Raw genomic sequence first — 10,594 nt, forward strand, 5'->3', positions numbered from 1 at the left:
CGCCCGATACAGCTGTAATGAGCCGTCCGATCTGGCCCCGCGTCGTCCACTTCCTCCCCTTCGATTCTTTCTTTCTCCTCCCAATTGCTGCCGCACCAGAGCCGCCACGCACGAACCCCCCGTCCCTTCCTCCCTCGATGACCCCCAACGCCGATGACCTCGCCGGCTCGCTGCCGCTCGCCATCCCCGCTCTTGGTTTCCAGACAAATACACTGATCCCATGGTTGCAACAATACACGACTATGGTCCCAGCTATTATGGACTGTGGTTCCAGCTTGGCGTGGTTACTGTCGCAGATGGCCGCAGACATGGCGTTTCCGTCGCAGCTCGCCGTGGTGACTGTCGTGCTCGCCGCGGTGACTGGTTCCAGCAAAAATGACTAATAGTTGCAGCTCGCCGGCCGCAGGCTCTTTTTGTTCTCGCCGCCGCACTTGGAGCACCATGGCAACCAGGAACAAAGCATGTAGCAAAACGTTGACGCTAGTAGCAAAAATTAGACATGGTTGAAGCTTTGAAAAAGCCAGTTAGCAAACGAATCGGCCACATCCAGCAAAAATCGAAAGCAACAAAAAAAAATCCAAAGAACTTGGTTGAAGCAGAAAAAATTGCCGGTTCCAGTAAAATCGAAGAACGATGGTAGCAAAATTTAAGCATGGTTCCAGCAAAATCAAAACAAAAAGGGTGGTAGCAAAAATTATGACTGGTTCCAGCATTTGCCATGGCAGGTTCCAGCATCTCCGACAGCGGGTTGCAACTTTTGTCTCCGCCGTCGAAGCTTCGCCCATCGCGGTTCCAGCATCTCTGTACACTGGTTCTAGCATCCCCGCACCATGGTTCCAGCAAACGAAAAAAGGCGGTCACAACAAAGAACCTCCCGCTTGTCGTCGCTTGCAGCACTTGGCTCCGCTGGTGGCCGCGCCGACGAACGCCGGTTCTAGCATACACCACCAACGGTTGCAGCTTTGGGCTTGGAGGGTCTAGCACGGCCGCGCCCACCCTCCACTCCCGGCTGCAAGTCTCTCAGCACCGGAGCTCGCTGGGTTGAATCCATGGCATTGATATGTGAGGGATGTGGAGGAAGAGAGGTGTTACTAGCTAGTTGTGAGGTAGAAGATGAGGGGTGGAAGCTACGGTGAAGTAAATGAATGGATGTGGAACCGATGCGTGAACAGATAAGGTTGGGAAGAGGCGTGGAGCGGTGGGTGGGCCTAGCTGCACACGTGGATGTGTGCGCGCTCGTACGTGGAATGACCTGTATAATTGCGGATGCATCGATCGTAACCGCATCTAGCGACGCGGGAGCGACCGGCCGAAAGCTTCGGCCGGCGTACCGGCGCGAAACATTTACCTACCCGAAAACAATCTTGGCCGAGTTGAAGTTTTTTACAGCTATCGGAGAAGTTTTTTGCACTTCAAAAGCCCAAAAAGACACTGCCACCCTATAATAGGGCAACCGTTGGAGATGCTTTGACCAACTCGTTTGGTCAAAATCACTAGAAAACTGAAGTACAACTCATTAGATCATTAGACCTCAGAATATAACTCCAACCTGTTTGGATGGAGCCCTAATAGGCAGCTCTTTACTCAGGCAACGATCCTGACCTCAGACCTTCAGAATCCAACACCTGAGGTTGGTGCCTGAGTCAGGTAGATTTTTATGAAAGCCAACCAAACAGCCCCGAAGTTGATGATGCAAATCCCCGCGCTGTGATTAGTCCATCTAGTGCTCCCACGGATCGAACCCCCATCCCGCGAACCTCCTTCCCCCAATAAAAACCCCGGCGCCGTCCCAACCCACAAATTCACAGCACAGCAGAGCAGCGTGCAGTATTCCGATCCAGCACCCCCGCTCCCAGCATTTTCGTGTAGTTTCCAGTTCGCCGGAGAAGCAGCAAGAAGATGGCCGGAAGGAAGGGCGGCGAGAGAAAGAAGGCGGTGGCCCGCTTCGTGAATGCGGGGCTCCAGTTCCCCGTCGGCCGCATCGGGCGCTACCTCAAGAAGGGCCGCTACGCGCAGCGCGTCGGCTCCGGCGCCCCCGTCGACCTCCCCGCCGTCCTCGAGTACCTCGCCGCCGAGGTAACCGCAGATCTTCGCTCGCTGCCCTCGAGGCTCTGTTCTGCTGCTCTGTTCCTCTTGTGTTGGACAGACTGATTCCGTTCTTGGTTGAAATGACGGCGCTAAATTGGACAAGGAATCCTTTTCGAAAAAAAAATTGGACAAGGAATAGTTGAAAGGTAGTAATAACCAAGATGCTTCACAAGTCCTGCAGGCAAACATGGCAAATTATAGCTTGACCATTGCTCAAACTATTCTTGCAGACAATTTAACCTTTCAAACCACAAACCTGGGAAACATTTGGCTGCTACATAGATGATTAAACGTGCAATAACAGGCATCACTGCATGCATTCCGTTTTCTTTCCTCTTCTCAGCAGCTTTGTTATTAACGGCTAGGAAAATGGAACGTTCAAGGGATTGTTTAGCTATATATAGAGCCGCAGAGGGTAACACGGTAATTCTGAATGTAATCCCATAATTCATGTCGAAAACAAAACACGAACTTTACGCATCCTGAACCACAGACAACAAATTCAACACAGCTCACATCCTGGGCATTCCGGTAATAACACAAGGATGCCTCTTATATTCTCCAAGAGTAATGAGATTCTGACACATAATAGCATCACCGCAGCATTGCTATCTTTTCGACATACAAATTTAAAACACAAACCCAAGCGCATGCACGCACACCCGGAAAAAAAGGGAGCATCTCGGGACAAAGCTTAAGCAAAGGTTAGAGGTTGCAATCTCGACCAGACACAACACATGACATAAGACGTTAGCTTGCCTCAGCGCTTGCAAGCATAAATGTAACGGGAGATTAACGACAGGGCCAATGCAATTCATTAATCCAAATAAGTCACGGTGTCTTCATGCCAGTTGACTAATGCCTACAGAAGACCTGCATAGCATATAAACTGGATGAACCTACAGCAGAAAAGCCATTTCTGCATCTGCCACCGGAATGCAGAGCAATCAATTTCATCAGTCAAACCAATTTACACAGGTCATTCATCTGAAAGCTATTAAAGTTATATCACCCAATTTATGTACAACTCAAACAGTAAACGTTGGCTTCATTAGTATTGTGGAATGTGGACTTCTGCCAGACCCTCCAAATTTGGATCCTCTCAGCATTAACACAATGCCAACAATACAAACATAGAGAACCAATAGATGATTTGTAGAACAGTGCGTTGTTTAAAGAACCCCATCAGAGTCCGATTCTGAACAGGCTAGCTTATCAAATCATCCAATTTTTTGTTTTGTTTTGTTTTGATATGCATATGAGGGGTCATGGGGTAGAAAAGGAGAAACGTCTGGTTTCCAGCTCATAGTCATACTTTTCTTATCAGTAGATACACCGGTAGAAGCCTGAATAAGGGACCGTGCAACGTGCATCATCATATTAGTAGATACACTTCCTTCAATCTATATTCTATAATATGTCATTTTTTCTAAATCTGTACAGCATCAAAACAATACTTTGGCCAACACTTTTAATGATAAATGTTAGCAAAAGACGCAGTGCATGATGAAAGTAACATTTATGGAGAATCTAGACATTTTGATCATGCATTTAATATGAAGTATTGGACATTTAACATGACCAAATGTGGAGAAAATATACTGCCTACAAAACATAGCTACTACAAATAGTGATAACTGGCAGTTACATATGCCAGTTAGACAAACATTGACAGATATTCTGAGAAAATATTTAAGCAAACCAGTTAGCATTAGAACAATCATCCATAAAACTGCAATAGCTGCAATGATAAATAGGACTACCTCTCTTCCTAAATGTAAGACGTTTTTGCAGTTCAATTTGAACTGAAAAAACATCTTACATTTAGGAACAGAGGGTGTAGTATTTACTGAAAGTCTGAAAACATGCTCTTCAAGTACTGTAGTAGTCATTATTTCACCAGGTACCGCAATGATCGCAAATATCATATCCAATGTGAAACGGGCAAATAGCATAACTATAAAAGTATAAATACATATAAATAAAGAAAGTATAAATCAAATGAGAGGGAACAACATACAAATCAAACTAGGACGTGATATATCCATAACCATGAAAATAATCAAATGCAATCTAGCAAATGGTAGAAGAAAAATAAAAGAGCCTCAATGAAGCACATGAAACATGATGTATTTAGTTATGCTACCACTAAACATGGCATCATTCTCATCTATGAGCAGACACAAACATATGCATAAAAAGGGGAAGGGTCCCAAGTCATTAGTCAGCAGAGGAGCTAGAGGGAGAACCTGCACTAACAGAAGGAACTAGGAGAGTACCAATGAGAAGGTAACTTCAAGCAAGGCAGATCGATGAACAAGGAAAGTGAAAGAGCACATCCAGTGGCGGAGACAGGGGGGTGCCAGCCAGGGCCCTGCGCCCCCCCCCCCCCCCCCCCCCCCCAAATCACTAATTTAAGCCTAGTATAAATAGTAAACAGTTAATTTTTCTGCTAAAATGGTGTTTTTTTGTTGGATTGGCCTGCCCCAACAAGGTTTAGCAATACTCGGCCCCCCTCGTCCGATTTTTCTGGCTCTGCCAATGAGCACATCCTATAGAGAGGGAGCAGAACATCATCAAACAAGAGAGAAGGGAGGTGGGTGAAGGCATGATGAAGAGAATGGAGAGCTGCTAATGAAGGGATGAGAAAGCATGGTGTCCAGAAAAGATCAAATATGTAGCCTGCCAGGAGAGCGTGGCAGGTGGCCAGGTGAGCAACAGCTAAGCAAAGTGTCATAGAGAACTAGGTCCTCTCTTGTACTTGAGAAATAGCAGTAAAAAGGAAAGCAATACATTTTGTTTAAGAAGAGTTCAAGTGCCTGAACCTGCTTGCAGAAGATAAGCTTACCTGCTCAACCCATCACAATAGCATATCTAACCGGACAAGAATCTTATGTGTTGTGCAAAAGATCAGCTCCATCATGTCCACCACCAATGCCTGTTTCTACAAGCATACAAAGTCAAACAACCAACAACATTCCAACAAAAAGCCAAACAGATACGAGGACATATCAAGATATTTAGATAAGCTCACAGTTGTAGTTTGGAAGAAAAAAAGAAATCGATTTGAGGCCATACGAAGAAAAGATAAACAAAACCAGACCTCCTGTCAAATTTAACGAATATTCCAAAAAAAAGAGAGCACAAACTGATTATCGTAAAAATGAAGAAGACGCACACTCAGACTATTATTAGCTTGTCAGAAGAGACAGTTATCCAGAATTACTACGTTCATTCCCCACCATATTGGAAATATAGAATATAATCTTCGAGTAAATTCAGCCTAAAACAAAATGAATTTATTAGTTCTCCCTGGTAGAAAATGACTTGCTACTTGCAGCAGGGACTCTCATAAAAGTGACAAAAAGGAAAAACATATTTTTATATTTCAAACAAATTCATCATTATGTGTGGGAGCTTCTATGCACTGGGTCTGTCCAAACAAATTCATCATTATGAGTTTAAGATTAGTAGAATGAGATAACAATACTGAATGAAAGAAGGAGAGCTATCTTTAAGCTTCCAATGTATCTATTGAGCTACCTAGACATGTCAGTTGGTTCAAGCTAGTGGTCATGCGGTTATCTTCAACTTCACAATGTTATGTTGTCTTATTTTGAGAGAAAAACTGGACTGCAGCTATGCACTAAAACCATTCAATTCCTGAAGATGTCAATACGCAGGCAATAGTCAAATTTTGTTCAATTATAACACAAATAATTTGCGAATCTTGGTATTCATTGTTTTATTGTATGTATTGGTATTTATAAAATAAAGTGATAAATATAGTTTGCTAGCTCTGACTTGAACCACAAACATTACAGAGTGAAGTTAGTATTAGGCCAATGCCCACTGCCTGGCTACAGAACGTAAGTTAAATTACATACCACTAAAAGATATTTTCTAGATCATAATATTACATAAGACCGTGGCATGCAAGCGTCAGAGCAGAACAATGCAGCACAGCATCACCATACGTTGAAAGGTCATCAAGCCACAAAAACCCCCGATATGACACTACTTAAAATTGATAGCTTAACACGGAAGTGTGTGCATGGTATTACATCAAACAATTATCAAAAATTAACTTGGTTTTATCATACCCATGACATAAACCATGATATTACCTGCAGTACAGACACTTTCGAATGAGTGATAGTAAGCGATGATGTTGGTTCCCAAGACTTTCTCAAACTGTAGTGACTCAAGCTGTAACATGACAAGACCGTCAATTGTCCACAAGAGAACCGCATTATTGTCCTCAGCAAACTCTAGTAGCATTTGAGTCCCCATCTCCTCTGCTTCCAAGTGAAGTAGCTGGTCAATTTCAACAATTGGTCCTTGTCTTCCAAAATTGGGCACCGAAGCCTGATAAAATGAGGAGACCAATTCCACCGCCATCTGCCCGTATCAGCGACAATTGGAGAAACCTGAGGTCATTTACTGGCATAGGTATCACAGATAGTCTTTGCCTATCCATATCAAATTCAAGGATCACAATCCCATCCGGACCCCCACCAAGCAACCAGTAAAGAGACCCCCAACCAGCACAGCAGGCTGGGTCATAGAAATCATGCTAAAATGGGCACGATCCTCAGATTGAAGCAGTGTTGTGATAAGATTGCCCCATATACCGGTTTCCGACGAGTAAACGCAGGCGACTGCTTGAGTAATTTGTCTCGCACTGTTGCCTACCAAGGCCACATGGAAGTGGTGGGCGTCTCCGGCAGCGCGAAGCACTGCCCCGCTAATTGGGGATTTTTTTCATGTTGAACCCGGGGGGGGGGGGGGGGGGGGGGGCGCCAATGCGGTGCTGGCCGCCGGGGACGGGGTCCCACACAAGGAGCTGTAGACGCTTCCAGAGGAAGATGAGCACGAGGCCATGGCGGCATCCAAGGGGGACGAAGCTGTCGCCACGATCTTTGAGTTGCAAGGAGAAGCGCTCGGGCGAGACACGATCCGGGGCCTTGAGGGAAGGTACGAAGGAGAGCCCGTTGTCTACTTGGAAGAAACAGAGGAGGGGAGGGTTGCGGCGGAAGCGGCGGCAGAAGCCTGCATGGGAGACGAGGCCGCGCCAGCGCTTGCAGACGAGGGAGGCGCGGGGGAGGGAGGACGGCTGTGGGTGAAGGCTGAGGAGGATCTCGGAGAGGAAGTTGTCGTCCTCCAGCGGTGGCACCGCCGCCGGCGAGGGGTGGCGGCGGAGTAGGCTGCTCATCTCGCCCTACTCGCCGATGGGATGCGAGATTTTGTTTTTTCAGAATGAGCTGAGGATTTTTTTTTGTATTTTTTTGTTTTTGAGCGGGGTCTGAGGAAAGTGGAAGTGAAATGGAGTGTAGGCCGTGAAAGTGACAAAGAAAATGCCAAGAGCCCAAAACTTGGCTGGACACTCAAGCCCACAATGGGTGTGCTAGTATTTAAAACGCACACACCCGTCATTTGTATTCCCTGTCCAGATTAAAAAAAATATTGTACTGTATTTCCTATCCCCTAAAAAAATTGTATCCCTCAAACTTTGGTATTTGAATAAAGCCCGTGGTTTTAAAAAACATATATTCTACATTTGACCCTAAAAAAACACATACTCTACATTTTGGGCCACATATACATCATGTAGGTGTGTTAATATTCTTTAAATTTTTAGGAAAGAACACTTTCATTTTTCGAAAATACAAAGGTGATCATGGTTTCATGTGCACCCACGTGAACAGTAAATTTTAAAAACTCACTAGAAAAAATTTAAAAAATCTAAAATTTCGGGGTATCAATCTTGGCAGACCATTCTACTTATGTGTGAAGTTTCGTGAGGTATTGACACCCGTGGTATCTCTATTCTTAAAAATCCGAGTTGGTGATGATGGTGTGCCTGCCATATTGCAATGCAGACCGTCCAATCTATATCTGATGGATAAAAAGCAAACTATGATAATTTTGTAAAAAGATACCGCACCTCTCTCCACATTTGCAGATAAGCCCTTCCCTCGTTCATCCTTATCTCCCACAACCTTATTGTTGAACAATTAAAAAAGGAAGCCTCTAAAACAATCTGACATGGTGGCTGCTGCCGGCGTCGTTCATCCGCATGCCTCCGCTCAGTTCGACCACCAACCACCACCACGCCCACTCCTCCTCACATTTTCTCTTTCTGAGATATCATTAGTTTTTACACATGGGATTACTCCCGCATAGGTCAATCACAACAGAAGTTTTATACATGCATCTTGATGCTTCGTGTAATGCACGGGCATCTTGCTAGTTCTTTGTGAAAAAAAATACAATTGAGACCTTACTATCATCAAACAGTGCTTTTTAAATACAGCTTCAATTTTGACATTTTTTCCAGAATACTATGGATATTATTTCTTCGTGAAACTTTATACGCGAGTATACCGGTCGACTATGTATGTTACAAAAAATATTGATATTTTTCCTAGTATTTTTTTTCTTTTGGAATTTGCTACTCATAAGGGATGCACGTGGAACCATACTCACCAAATCTGTGTCCTTCATTTCTAAGCTACAAAAGAATATGGATCCACAATAGCAAATAGTAGGTCCAATTCTTATCCACATATTTGATTTTCTTGTGTGTAGGCCACAAATAAAAATATGCCTTGATAAAAAAAGTACTCCCTCCATCCCATGATAAAAGAGGTCATTACATCCAATATGTGAGGTAAGTTGTTCTCAACTTGTCGAGAAAGGGGAATGGCGAAATTCCGCAATCGATTAATTTCAAACAGAAAGTACTACCTGTGTATGTGGCGATCCAGAGCGCTTCCAACTACAGAGGGGCTGTTGTTGTTCTTGTTGCTGCTCTTGTTTAGTCGGGTAGCTAGTTGCATTTACTGAGATGCGCGCGGGCACACACACTCTATTGGAAGGAAGATCGACCCCAACACGGGTTTTGGCAGTGTGTACAAGCTAGTGATTTCTGCTACATTGCCCTTCTGCAAATATAGTAATACTCTCTCTGTTCATTTTTACAAGACGTTTAGACAATTCAGACAACAACCAAAATAGTTCAATGTCAGCTGTCCGAAACGTCTTATAAAAAAGAACCGGAGGGAGTAGTAAAACTGAATTATGAATTGGGTCAACTGTTATGATTAGCTCATCTGCCATCGACAAGAAGAGTATGCTCCCAATTCGCCGGCAAGAAGAGTAGCTGCTGATCCAGTCAAATGGAGGCTGGGTCCTGCTGGTTTATCTGCTTCGTTACCTCCATGGAGACAAGTCTGGGGAGCTTCTGCCATTTGGCGGCCCACCCTGTTAAAAGGTTGATTGTAGCGTGTCAACTTGTGTACGTATATGTGTAGGCGTCGGTTGTAATATGCGTGAGTTGTAACCGAGGTAGGTTGTTGCAAGTCTGCCTTATCTCGTATAGCTTGGATCAGGGGCCAAGACTTCAACAACCTCCTCAAAACCTCATGTATCTTGTGCTATATATTAACATGGACGCGTCTCTGATGAAATCATCAAACGCTTAGCCTATTTTCTTATATGGTAATCAGAGCCTACCTCGAATTCATCCATGGCGAGCTCCTCCACATATTCGTTCACCTCATCTCCCTTTGCACACTTCGCCACAGAGAAGCTTACGAGAGGGAACGAAGCACTCTGGCGCGCCACCGTCCTCTCGGCCATCCGGGGGGCGCAAATGGCGGCCTTTATCGACCTCGAGCAGCAGGTGCCACCCATGCACATCGAGGTCACCTCCTCCGACGGCAAAACCAAGTCCAAGGCTCCGAACCTGGAGTTCGTCGTGTGGTATGCGCGAGAACAACAGGTTTTCTGCTACCTGCTGACAACGCTGCCGTGCGAGATGGCCATCCAAGTTGCAACATGCCATACCACAGCTGAGCTGTGGAACACTGTGCAAGGGATGTTGGCATCACATACCCGCGCACAGACCGTCAACGTCATGATTGCTCTGGCGAACCTCCAGAAGGGTAACCCCTCCGTCGCTGAATACGTCGGTAAGGTCAGAACACTTTGTGATGAGTTAGTTGCTTCAGGAAAGAAGGTGGACGAGGAAGATGTCGTCTCCCACATCCTCGCTGGACTCGATGAGGAGTTTGATCCCGTGGTGTCTTCCATGTGCTCATGGGTCGAGCCTGTCGGGGTGCCGGAGCTGTATTCGCAGGTCCTAAGCTTCGAGACTTGCATGCACTTGCGTGGCGGGTCTTCTCAGTCGTCTGCAAATGCGGCGGCACGTGGGCGCTTCAACAAGACAAACGGCAGCGGTGGTGATCGCGGCCGTGGCTTCCCCAACAAGCAAGGCGGCGGTGATGGCGGTGATCGCAACCGCAACTACTCCAAGCCGTCCAACCGTGGAAGGGGGGGGGGGGTGGCAACGGAGGCGGCAGCGGCGGGAACTACAACAACAATCCCTCTGCCAAGCCTACGTGACAGATCTGCGGCAAGATTGGACACCCTGCATGGAAGTGTTGGAAGAGGTATGACTCTTCCTGCCAGGGAGGAGAAGAACAACAGCACCAGCGCTCGG

General features: G+C 45.7%; 1 pseudogene; it reads left to right on the forward strand.

The window, feature by feature from the left end:
• The first annotated feature begins 10,108 nt into the window (after nucleotides 1-10,108).
• Nucleotides 10,109-10,247, forward strand: LOC123140369 (uncharacterized; annotated as a pseudogene).
• The last annotated feature ends 347 nt before the right edge of the window (nucleotides 10,248-10,594 follow it).

This window comes from Triticum aestivum, chromosome 6B (genome assembly GCF_018294505.1).
Source record: "Triticum aestivum cultivar Chinese Spring chromosome 6B, IWGSC CS RefSeq v2.1, whole genome shotgun sequence".
NCBI lineage: Eukaryota > Viridiplantae > Streptophyta > Magnoliopsida > Poales > Poaceae > Triticum > Triticum aestivum.